Below are 12277 nucleotides of genomic sequence, written 5' to 3'. Positions count from 1 at the left end.
TCTCGATTGCACCCAGTTTTCCATGTTGCATGTTTAAAGAAGGTTATAGGCGACAAGCTCCCAGTTCAAACAATATTGCCAGAACTTGACGAGGAAGGAAAAATTATATTGGAACTGGAAGCAGTCACAGAAACAAGAACTCGACAGCTACAAAATCGATCAATTTCAGAGTATCTTATCAAGTGGAAGAACTTATCCGATGAAGATTCCACATGGGAGGATAAGAATTTTATGCAGAAGTATCCAGAACTACTCAAGCGTTGAGGACAACACTTTTTTGAAGGAGAGGGGAATGTTGGGTCCCTATAATACTAGTGATTACCCCATTACTATTATAGTTATACCCCTTATTTATATTGTTGTGCCCCTATTACCCCCATGTTGTTATTTCTGTGCCCCATAGAATCCCTCTATTGTTATTTTTGTGGCTTTATATTATTATTGTTAGGTCGACTGGATTATATTGTGACTCCTTAGACTCCTATATATAGAAAGGAGGTTTTGTCATTTGTATCATCCAAGAATTGTTCATTTATGTAATGTAAAGGAGGTTTCCCCCTCGAAGAGGCTGAATTCTAAGGCGTTGATCTATCTTTTCTATCTTTTCTTGAGTTGGTTTCATAACAGTGGCTTATTGAAATTTTTCAAAATGTCAAACATGAAAACCAACACACGCCTGCTCGAACTGCTAATCCACTACTGGAGTGCAGAGGATGATGCCTTCATGATAGATTATATGCCTTTATGGATTGAGGTTGAAGACATCTACTTTATTACAGGTCTCTCCTAAAGAGGGGAGGTTGTGCATTCGAATGGCAAGACAAGAGGCAGTCTTTCAGTAGAAGACTATGTACATATATACTGTCCTGGAAACCCAGAAAATATTGGAAGTCAAATTCCAATCAAACATGTGGAATGTTTAACTTTGAGGATTATACTATTTACCATTGCAAGGGTAAATGGATCAACTTTACTGCATCAGGCTTCACGAGTGTCCATGAGCTTGGCAGTGGAGTTCCTTACCATAGTTTTCGATTGGTGCATGCCTCTTCTGACCAACATGAAGAGCCAAGTGACCTCTATTAAGAAGGGTCAGACAAAGAAATTTAGATATGGGACTATATTATGCTCATTCTTCTTCAAGAAGGTACCTGGGCTACGTCCCAAAGTATCTGTCTCCATCAGCAACCTTCAAGATCCTTGGATGGGTAGATGGGCTGACTTGATGAAATGCCATGGAGGCGGGGACGTGCTTAGGATGACTTTCGATGATGATTTTTTCGCTTGGTGGGACCAATAGATCATCACAGTCGATGACTACCTGTATGCTGGTATGGATTTCCGAGGAGATCCAGACTTGGTGTTGCCACCAAACGCAGCATGGGGAGACATAGGTAACAATTTTTTAAGTTTTGTAAATTTTTAATATTTTTTTCTTTTTTAAATATGAAATGAATTTAGAAATATTTTTGATGGGACAAAATAATGACAAAATGACCATGTTCTAGATGTGGGTCCAGTGAGACCAGATGGATTTCCAAGGCATAGGCGTCACAGAAGAGGTGCCGAAGAGGCATCAACTGAGACAGAGAGAGTCCTATATGTAGTTAAGAGAAACTTGATGAGACTGACTCACCAGGTACCGATGATAGCCATAGAGGATCTACCTGAGGAGATGTAGCACCGCATGGTAGGGGTACCACAGGAGTGTGTCTACAAACTTCAGCATGTAGCCAATGCAGTAGTTAACATTTTAGCCACTCATCCTAAGCCGGGTCGATAGACAAACTAGACATGATTATGGGCATTTCGTCGCAATTTTGTATATTATTTTTTGAACATTTTATCTATACACAAGCGATTTTATGATATATATACAGATTCAAATTTTTTATGTTTGTTTAATGTGATGAATGATTAATATACCAATATAATGCTTGATTAGCAATAGAGTCTACTAATGAATTTTCAGATCGTGGAATGTGAACATATGTAATATAAACAAATGATCACTGCAACATTCTCACTCTCAAAAATTTGCGATATAAATAAGGATCACGAACCCGATAAATGTTATTTAATTGTGATACTACTAGCTATGAATCAAGATAAACTACCAACAAATCAATCTCATAAGAAATTGCTTCGAATAGTAGATTAATAACGGCAGTATATTCGGAAATGTTATTTGAAGCAGGACCAATACATACTCCCCTCAACACCATCAACTGGCCAGATGGATAATAAATCACCCAAGCTGCGGAAACAATATTTCAAGTGTGCCGACTAGCACCATTGGCGAACCTAAAATATATCAAATCATCCATCAACACTTGCCAAAGAAGATCAAAAAAATGTTGATATCACAAAATGCCCAAAAAATATGTACAAAAATACAATATATACAAACAAGCAATTGCTCAACCAAAACCTAAGCAAAATGCTTCTTAAGGTAGAGCCCATTTTGGGGCTTTGCCAGCTTTTTCCCTTCAAAATCAACTAATTCATAAGCCCCTTTTCCCAAAACTCATTTTACTATAAATGGACCATACCACATAGACTTGAATTTTCTTTTCCCCAAGGCATCTTTATCTTGGTCATAGACTAAGACAAGGTCACCTTTAGAAAAGACCCGAGGATTGTTGGGCATGGGATCCCCTGCAACATGTTTTTGGGGCTCAAAGCCCATGTTTTGGTCAATTATATTGTAAGACTCTGCAAATTGCGGGCGCGGAGTGCGAAGTCTAGGATGAGTCATAGGGTTGTCCGCCCTAAAATATTGGAATTTAATGTAAAGTTGTGTCGGCCCACCCATGGTTCACGAACCATGGGATTGTATAAATAGAGTGAGGCTCTAAGTGTACAGGGAAGTACGGATAGATAGAATAGTGAAGGCATGGTTCAAGTTTAGAGTTGAATTTGAAGTGTACTGGGTCATAGTAGTAGGAAGAGGATCTGCAGCTGAGTGTGCAGAGGCCTAGTAGAGTCCGCAGCTAAGTGCGCAGGGCGGAGTCGGGTCTGTACTTAGGATTGAAAATTAATAAAGAGAAGTTTACTCTGTGCATCTGTTCTTGAATCTATATTTTTATGTTATGCATTACTTTTACTCTGTTTATTTACTATGCACAATTGACAAATACTTTTATGAATGCTTATATATGAAGATAATCTAAGCAATTAGCCAATAGAGCCTAATTAAGGAAGACTCGGGTAAATAACACGGGTCATGTAGTGGTTGGAACTACGCGAAGATAGTATCATAGGGCACGGGGTGCCCGCTGATGTGCGTAGCACGGTAAGTCTGAAGGTTGGACCGCATAATAATCACCTCCTACTAGACATCCCCAGGGTGCGGAAACCTAGTTCTAGCACCCTCCCATACTACTTCGGATGAGACCTCAGTCCACACTCCACGGACTATTGCTGAAAGGGCCAGTAGTACCAGGATTTGCTTGCTTAAATCACTTCTGAACCTGGGTTAGGGCCCACTAAGCCAACAAATGGTTCCATTGCTTGGACTGGGATCTGCATAAGGGATGTCTGATGTCGACTAGAAACCAACAAAGAAGGAAATTGAAGAGTGGTTGGAAAAGAATATTCATGAGTTCGCAACACAGGAAAATAGAACTCCGCAAGTATCTAAGGAAAAGTGGTTGGAGTGCTACGTGTATATAGAAATCCACGAGATTTTATTTGCATCTTTTCCTTCTAAGTTGTATGAGTGGATTGTGAAGTTAGCCAACAGCCAGGGAAGGTGTAGGCTCGACAAACAAATAGTGTGGACTCCGGAATTAGTGCGTAGACTATAAGTATCATAAGATAAGATCATGTGAGCTGTGGACCATTGGCTTGGCTAGATAATAGGGGGATTTATCACTGAGTTTGCGGTAGACACGACTGTGAGCTCCAGCGAGGAAGAATAATGCTTTCTCAAAGGACTGCGAGGTAAGTATGTTAAATCTTTGAATACTTGGATTAAGATGTTATTGTGTGAAAAAAAGGTCATGTGAATACATTAATGTTTGGGACTACGCGGAGTGAAAAGATCTACAAAAGTAGCGAAGAATTAGAAAATAGTCCCTTAATTTCACCCTCGCGAGATACCAAGGAAGAGTTTGCTAAGGTCACTCCAAGGAGCACGGTCAGTTTGATAAGGCAGTGCATTCCACGGTTACCACCTCCACCCACACCACCACCCGCTTCACCTCCCTCACCTCCATCTCCACCCACTCCACCTCCACCACCTCCACAGTGTAGTATGGCGAGCGCGATCAAACTACCAGTATTCAGAGGAGTAGGGAATGAAGATCCGACCAATTCTGGTTCATGGTAAGAGCAGTATGGGAAGCACAAAGTGTCACAAATGACAATATTAAGAAGGCTACATTGATGAGCATGTTGCAGGATTGTGAATTAACATGGTATATCAAGCACTCTAATGACTGCCCAAACATAGGGATAGTAGAGATCCAGACTACGGTGAACAGGGAATTTAGCAGGCCAAAGTTAGAAACATAATCAATCATTAGGTCTAAAGAAATCACGATGCTCCCAGGTGAGACTCCCTAGGATCTGGATCAACGACTGAAGAGTACGATCTGCAAAGCCAATATGATTTTGACAAATGGACAGAATTGCACATGGTTTGTAGCATCTTTGACACCACACTTGAGGATGGCGCTATCAAAACAGAAACTTTCCACCTAGGCCGAAGCATTGGAAATGGAAATGAGATTACAAGAGACCCCGATACAAGACCCTGGGTTGGGAGTTCAACAAATCCATGTGCAACTACAAAATCTGTGTTTGGAAATGCAAAGTTTGAAGTAGGATAGGGCACCGTGGCCAGAGGCATGTGAGGAAGTATGGTGCATAAAATGTAAAGACCAAGGCCATGACAAGGATCATTATCCAGTGTTCACGAACTACTTGGTAGGAGGAGGGCCAATGCCATTGAGACCGAAGTCACAGGCAAGGCTGAGTGTGGCACCCGCTTTATGGTGTGCGATATGTCAGATAGGAGGGAAACACAAGATGGATATTTGTCATTTGTTGAAGAAGTATACACAGACACCCCAACAATTGTTTTGCAATTTCTGCAGGTCGGTAGGCCATGATGAGTGCACTTGTCATAGTTATGAGCTAATGATGGATCAGGCCCCTACCTATACGATGCAGACCGAAACATGAGCCCTCAACCCAGATGCAGGGATGGTGTGTGATGGATTTCAAGGGCGAGGTCGAGGACGAGGTGGAATGGGACCAGGAAGGGGCCATGGACAATTAATCTATTACAATTGCGGAGGACCAAGGCACTATGCTCGTGATTATACCAACCCGACGAGGATATCCTATTCATATTGTGATCAGTTTTATCATGAAATAATAGACTATCCTACGGTGATCACAAGGATGTGTGAAAAAACGGTATTTGAGCCTCCCCCATCTTAGAATATACAAATGATGAGGTTTGAGAGCATGAAGAGGACTCAAATGCAAACATGATGCTCAGAAGTGGTACGGCCATAGGAAAGGATATGAGGAAGAAACCAAAGGAAAGTACGTGGGTTCACAAGGCCCCTAACAAGGAACCCAAGTTTGACTTAGAATTTGCAAAGGAGACATTCATGGAAGCTAAGAAGAGCTTCATGGAGGCCTCCACTTCGGGTAGTAAGGATCAACCAAATCCAGTAATGGATCCTTCAATGCTCACTACCTTTCTGGAGATACATGCATGAAACTGTTGTGCGATAGCAAGGCAGTTAAAGGACTATAGGAGTAGATCACCAGGTGCGTGGGGTCAGGAGAACCACGCGTAGTTTGGAAATTGGGGAAGAATGCATTGCACACTAGAAGGGAAATGAGGTTGACTGCACAGATTGGTGAGTATGAAGTGGATTAGGTAATCCTAGATATGGGTTCGGACATGAATGTGTTACCGAAGCAAACATGGGAATGCATGGGCAGGCCTACATTACAATGCTCCCCTATTCAATTATGAATGGCAAACCAATAAAATCTTTTGCCCATGGGGAGGTTGCAAGGGGTAACAATTGATATTCAAGGTGCGAGCGTGTAGGAGGATTTTGAAGTAATAGAGATTGTCGATGACAGCAATCCCTATCCCACACTGTTAGGAATAGACTGGGCCACTGATATGAATGGAGTCATCAACATGAATAAGTGCAAAATGATCTTCGATAAAAAGTCATTACTTGTAGTAGTCCCACTGGACCCAGCCAAAGGAGCACGCTACACTGAACCAGTGCATGATGATGATAATGATGATGATCTTGAGTGTATTTACATGATAATTGTGCGAGATCAGGATTGGGTGAATCTGACTGCAGATGGGAGGATCTCGTGGGAGCAAAAAAGCTCCTGCACTTCAGATTCAGATGAAGAAGTAGAGTGATGGCAGAATCAGTTACACGAAGTGAAGACATTGAATTGCAACATGATGGTTGGATCACTGGGTTGCATGACAACAGAGGTAAGAGAGTTGTCGACATATGATGGATTGATAGTGGTGGATGAATTCTTAAGCAAATTTGAAAGTGCAATACTGGAACAGTAGCAGTTCAATGCGTTGAAGTGGGCACTGCACGCAACACCCGCATGATGGTGGGGTACACATCAAGGAAATTTTTAGGACTAGCGCAGATGCAAAAGGATGATGCTATTGGGCATTGGATAATCCAGCACTCCCCGTGTGTTTCGTGACATGGACTAACCACCTCTCGAGGATCCATTAACTCCGGCGATGTGTCTGTTTACTAACACCTGTGGGCTTTGGTGTAACAACAATTATGATCCCAACAATTGGTATCAGGGCAGACTTCTTCATACTAGCCTAACAGCTTAAAGAAGGATTCACAGCCATGATGAGAAATCACGAAGCATCAGGAAGACCTCCTTTATTCGATGGCACTAACTTTGGTTTTTGGAAGAAAAAAATGACCTACTACTTAATGTCCCTTAGACCTGAAGACTGGCATTTTGTTCAAAATGAATACAAAACTACTGCCACTCTTCCAACAGACCAAGATGAGAGGAAAGCCTACATCGAAAATTCAAAGGCCATGAGCTCCATCACTAGTGGAATCATTGATTCCGAGTTTATAAAAAACATGCACTATACCTCTGCCAAAGAAATGTGGGAGAAGCTAGTTGGCTTGTACAATGGAGACTCAAAAGTCAAAAAGGAAAAACTTCAAACTCACAGAAGACAATTTGAAATTTTGAGGATGGAAGATGAAGAAGATATTGCAGCATACCTCCTTCGAGTAGCTGAAGTGGTAAATTCCCTGAAAGGATTGGATGAAAAAGTGGAAGAAAGTACCATTATTCAAAAGGCATTAAGGTCTCTTCCAGACATATTTGACTCCAATATAAGTGCTATAGAAGAAGCAAAGGATCTAGATACCCTCAAAATGAATGAACTCCATGGAATTCTCGCTGCCTATGAAATGAGGAAAGGTGGCCCAAGCTCCAAAGATGTAGCATTCAAGGCCTCAAAGTCAAAGAAGGGGAAAGAAAGGAATGACTGTAGTGATGAGTCAGATGTGGAATCCGAATTGGCTCAATTTGTACGAAAGCTGAAGAGAGGATCTAAGCTTAAGGGCAAGTATCCTCTTATCTATTTTAAATGTGGTAAAATAGGTCATTATGCAGCAAAATGTCCTCATAAACATGGAAGTGATGATGAAGGAAATTATAAAAGAATGGCACATAAAAAGAAAGGGTCCAATAAGAAAAACTTCTTCTCCAAGCAAGATGAGTCTGATGAGGATGAGTTTATGGTCATCAAAAAGAAATCAGATTAGGAAAGTGATCATGATGAAAGCCAAGAAGCATTATTCATGGCAATCACAGATGATGATGACTTAGGGCTGGAAGGAAATGTAGATGAACTGTTAATAAGCGCCATTGAAGAAAATGAGAAATTACGGAACAAAATCATTTCTCTCAAAGTGGAAAACGAGGAAATAAGAAGGAGAGAAGATCTCTTGGAAGTAAAGCTTAAAGAAAAGGAAGAGACTTGTGAAGAACGCGAGGCTGAAATAGTGTCTCTGAGAAAGTAGTTGGAGCAAATTAACAAAGGCTGTAAAAGCTCTCAAATACTTGAGACTATTCTGAAAAATCAAAAACCTCAACATGACAAGTTTGGAATAGGTTTCAAAGGAGAATCATCAAGCACTAAGAATAGTGTGAAAAGCTATGCCGATGCACTTTCCTGGAATCCAAAAGATGAAACAAAAGTGCATCCCAGATCCCAAGAATGAAGAGAGAATTACTCCAAAGAAGAATTTGGAATCGAATCATGGACACTACAACAAATACAAACCTGTACTCCATCAAGGGCCCACTGCAAATCTAGAGAATGAGGGAGGAGTAATTCCCAAGAAGGAAATCGACTGAAACCATGGTTGCTTCAACAAGTACAAAACCATCTTTCTTGGACACTGCTTTCATTGTAAAAACTTTGGTCATCAAGCCAGACATTGTATGGTTCGCAGAAGTGAAAAGACAAAGCTAAAGGACCGAATAATCAACTCATATGCCCCCAAAAGGCAGGGACAAATCAAAACCTTCAATTCATTTGATCCTTTGACCAAATTTGATCTGATTTGTTCTTTCTGTTATAATAATGGACACTATGAACAAGACTGCCCACTCAAAGGAAGAAAGACGAGTAGCAAGAAATCTAGAATGGAAAAATGTGGCCTGGCTCTATATGCTCAAAATAATGAAAACCAGTGGTTTGTAGATAGTGGGTGCTCTAGAAACATGACAAGAGACAAAAGGAAGTTTGTCTCACTGAGTAAAAAGGAAGGGAATGTGTCCTTTGGAAGAGGATCAGGAAGAATTGCAGGAAAAGGAACAGTTACTCTGATCAATGGAAAAGGAAAAGCTCAAGATGCTCTGTTGGTTGATGGACTCAAACACAACCTATTAAGTGTCAGCCAAATCTGTGATCAAGTACATAAGGTTGTCTTTAGCACCAAAGACTGTGAAATAAGGAACTCTGCCTCAGGGAAACTTGTGGCAAAAGGGGTGATAACACCAGACAAAATTTACATTCTGAACAAGATTCAAGAAAATAAATGCTACTTAAGTCAGACAGATGAGAGTTGGTTGTGGCACAAGTGACTTGGACATACAAGCTTTGAAAATCTGATCAATATTAGCAAGATCAAAGTTTTATGAGACATCCCAAGGCTGTCCAAACCAAATCAAGCAGTGTGTGGTCCATGTCAACATGGAAAGAAGACCAGAACTAGCCACAAGACAAAGGAGCTCTATACATCAAAGCCCTTGGAGATCATCCATGTTGATATGTGTGGGCCAACTAGAAATCAAGCACTCCAAGGAGAAAGGTACTTTGTGTTATTTGTTGATGATTATAATAGAATGATGTGGATATATTTCATAAAGTATAAATCTGAAACTTTTGAGTGCTTTAAGAATCTAAAAGCCCTTGTAGAAAATGAAAAAGATTCAAAAATTAAATGCCTCAGAATAGGCAGAGGAGGAGAATTCACATCAAATGAGTTTAGTGAGTTCTGTAATATTCATGGAATTAAAAGGGAATTATTGGCTACTAGAACACCTCAGCAAAATGGGGTAGTTGAAAGAAGAAACCAAACAGTCCAAGAAATGGCAAGAACTATGCTATTAGCAACAAACTTACAACCTAATTTTTGGAGAGAAGCAGTAGGAACAAATTTCTATACACTGAATCGAACTCAATTAAGACCAAATTGTGAAAAAAATCCTTATGAGCTATGAAAAGGAAGACCTGCTTCGGTGAAGTACTTCAGGATCTTTGGAAGCAAGTGCTTCACAAAAATAAATGATGGCTCACCCAAAAAGTTTGACTCTCGGGTTGATGAAGGGATACTTCTTGGATACTCTACACGGAGCAAGGCTTACAAGTGCTATAGTTATCGACTGAAGAAAATAGTGGAAAGCATTGATGTAAAGGTTGATGAAGATCTTCCAGAAAGGGAAATTGAAGAACATGAATATGACTCTCTCATTGAAGAAGAAGAACCTAAAGAAGAAGTAATAGATGAGGAAGAAGAAGAAGAAGAAGAGGAAAGAGAACCACCTAATACCCCTTCAAAGATGAAGTATGTACAAAGAAATGATCCAGAAGAGCAGATCATTAGTGATAAAGATGAAAGTGTGCAAACCCAAAGAAGGATATCAATCACACCCAAGAGGAAAGTCATTGCCCTCCTATCTATGATAGAACTAGAAACAGTTGTAGAAGCAAGTAAGGATCCTCATTGGGTAAAAGCCATGGAAGAAGAATTGTCACAAATTGAGAAGAACAAGACATGGGAGCTGGTACCTCATCCAAAGGACAAAAACATAATAGGAACCAAATGGGTGTTCAAAAATAAAATGAATGAGGAAGGACAGGTTATCAGAAACAAAGCAAGACTTGTCTGCAAAGGCTATTCACAAATTGAAGGAATTGGCTTTGAAGAGACATTTGCACCAGTGGCTCGTATGGAAGCTATCAGGATATTCTTGGCATTTTCTTGTTCAAAAGCATTCAAAATCTATCAAATGGATGTGAAATCAGCATTTTTAAATGGGGAACTCAAGGAGGAAGTCTATATGGAGCAGCCCGAAGGTTTTGATCTAACAGCAGGAAATGACTTAGTTTGTAAGTTGAAAAAGGATTTATATGGGTTGAAACAAGCTCCTAGATCTTGGTATGCAAGACTGGACCACTGTTTACAACAACAAGACTTCAAAAAGGGAGTGGTTGGATGTAATCTATACATAAAGACAGATCAAGGTAAGTTACTAGCTACTCTTGTTTATGTCGATGATCTGATCTTTCCTAGTAATAATGATGAAATGAGCCATGAATTTTCTCAAAACATGTCAAAAGAGTATGAGATGTTAATGATAGGAGAGTTGTCCCACATCCTTGGACTTCAAATATCTCAAACCAGAGAAGGATTGTGTATATCTCAAACCAAATATCTAAAAGACATGCTAAAAAAATATGGAATGGAGGATTGTGCACCCATGAGCACACCTATGACCACAAACTGCAAACTGAGCAAAGATGACGACTCCCCTCTAGTAGATGCAACTCATTACAGGTCAATTATTGGAGCCCTTCTATACTGAACAGCTACATGACCAGACATAATGCAAGCAGTAGGAATGGTGGGAAGATTTCAATCTGCTCCCAAACAATCCCATTTATTAGCTGTAAAAAGAATTCTCAGATATCTGAAGCGAACTTCTAATTTCAGTCTTTGGTACCCAAAGAACTCAACACTGACTGTAATTGCATACACTGATGTTTATTGGGTTAGAAGTATAGATGATCGGAAAAGTACTAGTGGAAATGAATTCTTCCTAAGAGACTATTTGGTATCCTGGCTCAGCAAAAAACAGTCAACCATATCATTATCCACAGCCAAAGCCGAGTATATTGCTACAGCAGACTGTTGTACTTAGATACTATGGATGAAGGAAGCTCTAAAAGATCTTGACATATGTACAGATCAACCAATTACCGTTTATTGTGACAACACAAGTGCTATCAGTCTCAGCAAAAATCCAGTGATGCACTCAAGAACCAAACACATACCAATCAAGTATCATTTCCTCCGTGACCAAGTAGCTAAACAAAATATCATCCTAGAATATATCAGTACTAAAGAGCAGATAGCTGATATTTTCACAAAACCTCTTCCTCGAGAAGCATTCAAACATCTGCATCAAAATATGGGGGTTATTTCTTTATCATCACTCACGTTCATTCATAAAGATGCAGCAGGACAAGGGGAGCAGTTTGACAGGGGGAGTCCATATGCATTACTTTGCCAATGTTGTCAAAGGCGGAGAGAGCAGAAGAATATTGCCATCAATAACAAAGGGGAGATTGTTGGTCACAGATTTTCATTGATGTCCATATGGAAATATTCAAAGAGCAGATGGAGCAAAGAGGAGCCAAGAGGAGTAGACCAAGCCAGAGGAGCAAACAGAGGAGCCATATATCTATATCTATATATATATATAGATATATATATATATATATATATATATATATATATATATATATATATATATATATATATATATATATATATATATATATATATATATATATATATATATATATATATATATATATATATATATATATATATATATATATATATATATTTGCATGCATTTAACACAAACAGAGGCAGAAAGACGTGTATATAGGCTGTATACACCATTGGCAGCAAAAACC

The sequence above is a fragment of the Pinus tabuliformis genome, chromosome 1_2 (assembly GCF_031772625.1).
Source record: "Pinus tabuliformis cultivar Carrire ecotype Pingquan chromosome 1_2, CPIR1, whole genome shotgun sequence".
In the NCBI taxonomy this organism is placed as follows: domain Eukaryota; kingdom Viridiplantae; phylum Streptophyta; class Pinopsida; order Pinales; family Pinaceae; genus Pinus; species Pinus tabuliformis.
Note: the sequence above shows the minus strand (reverse complement) of the source record.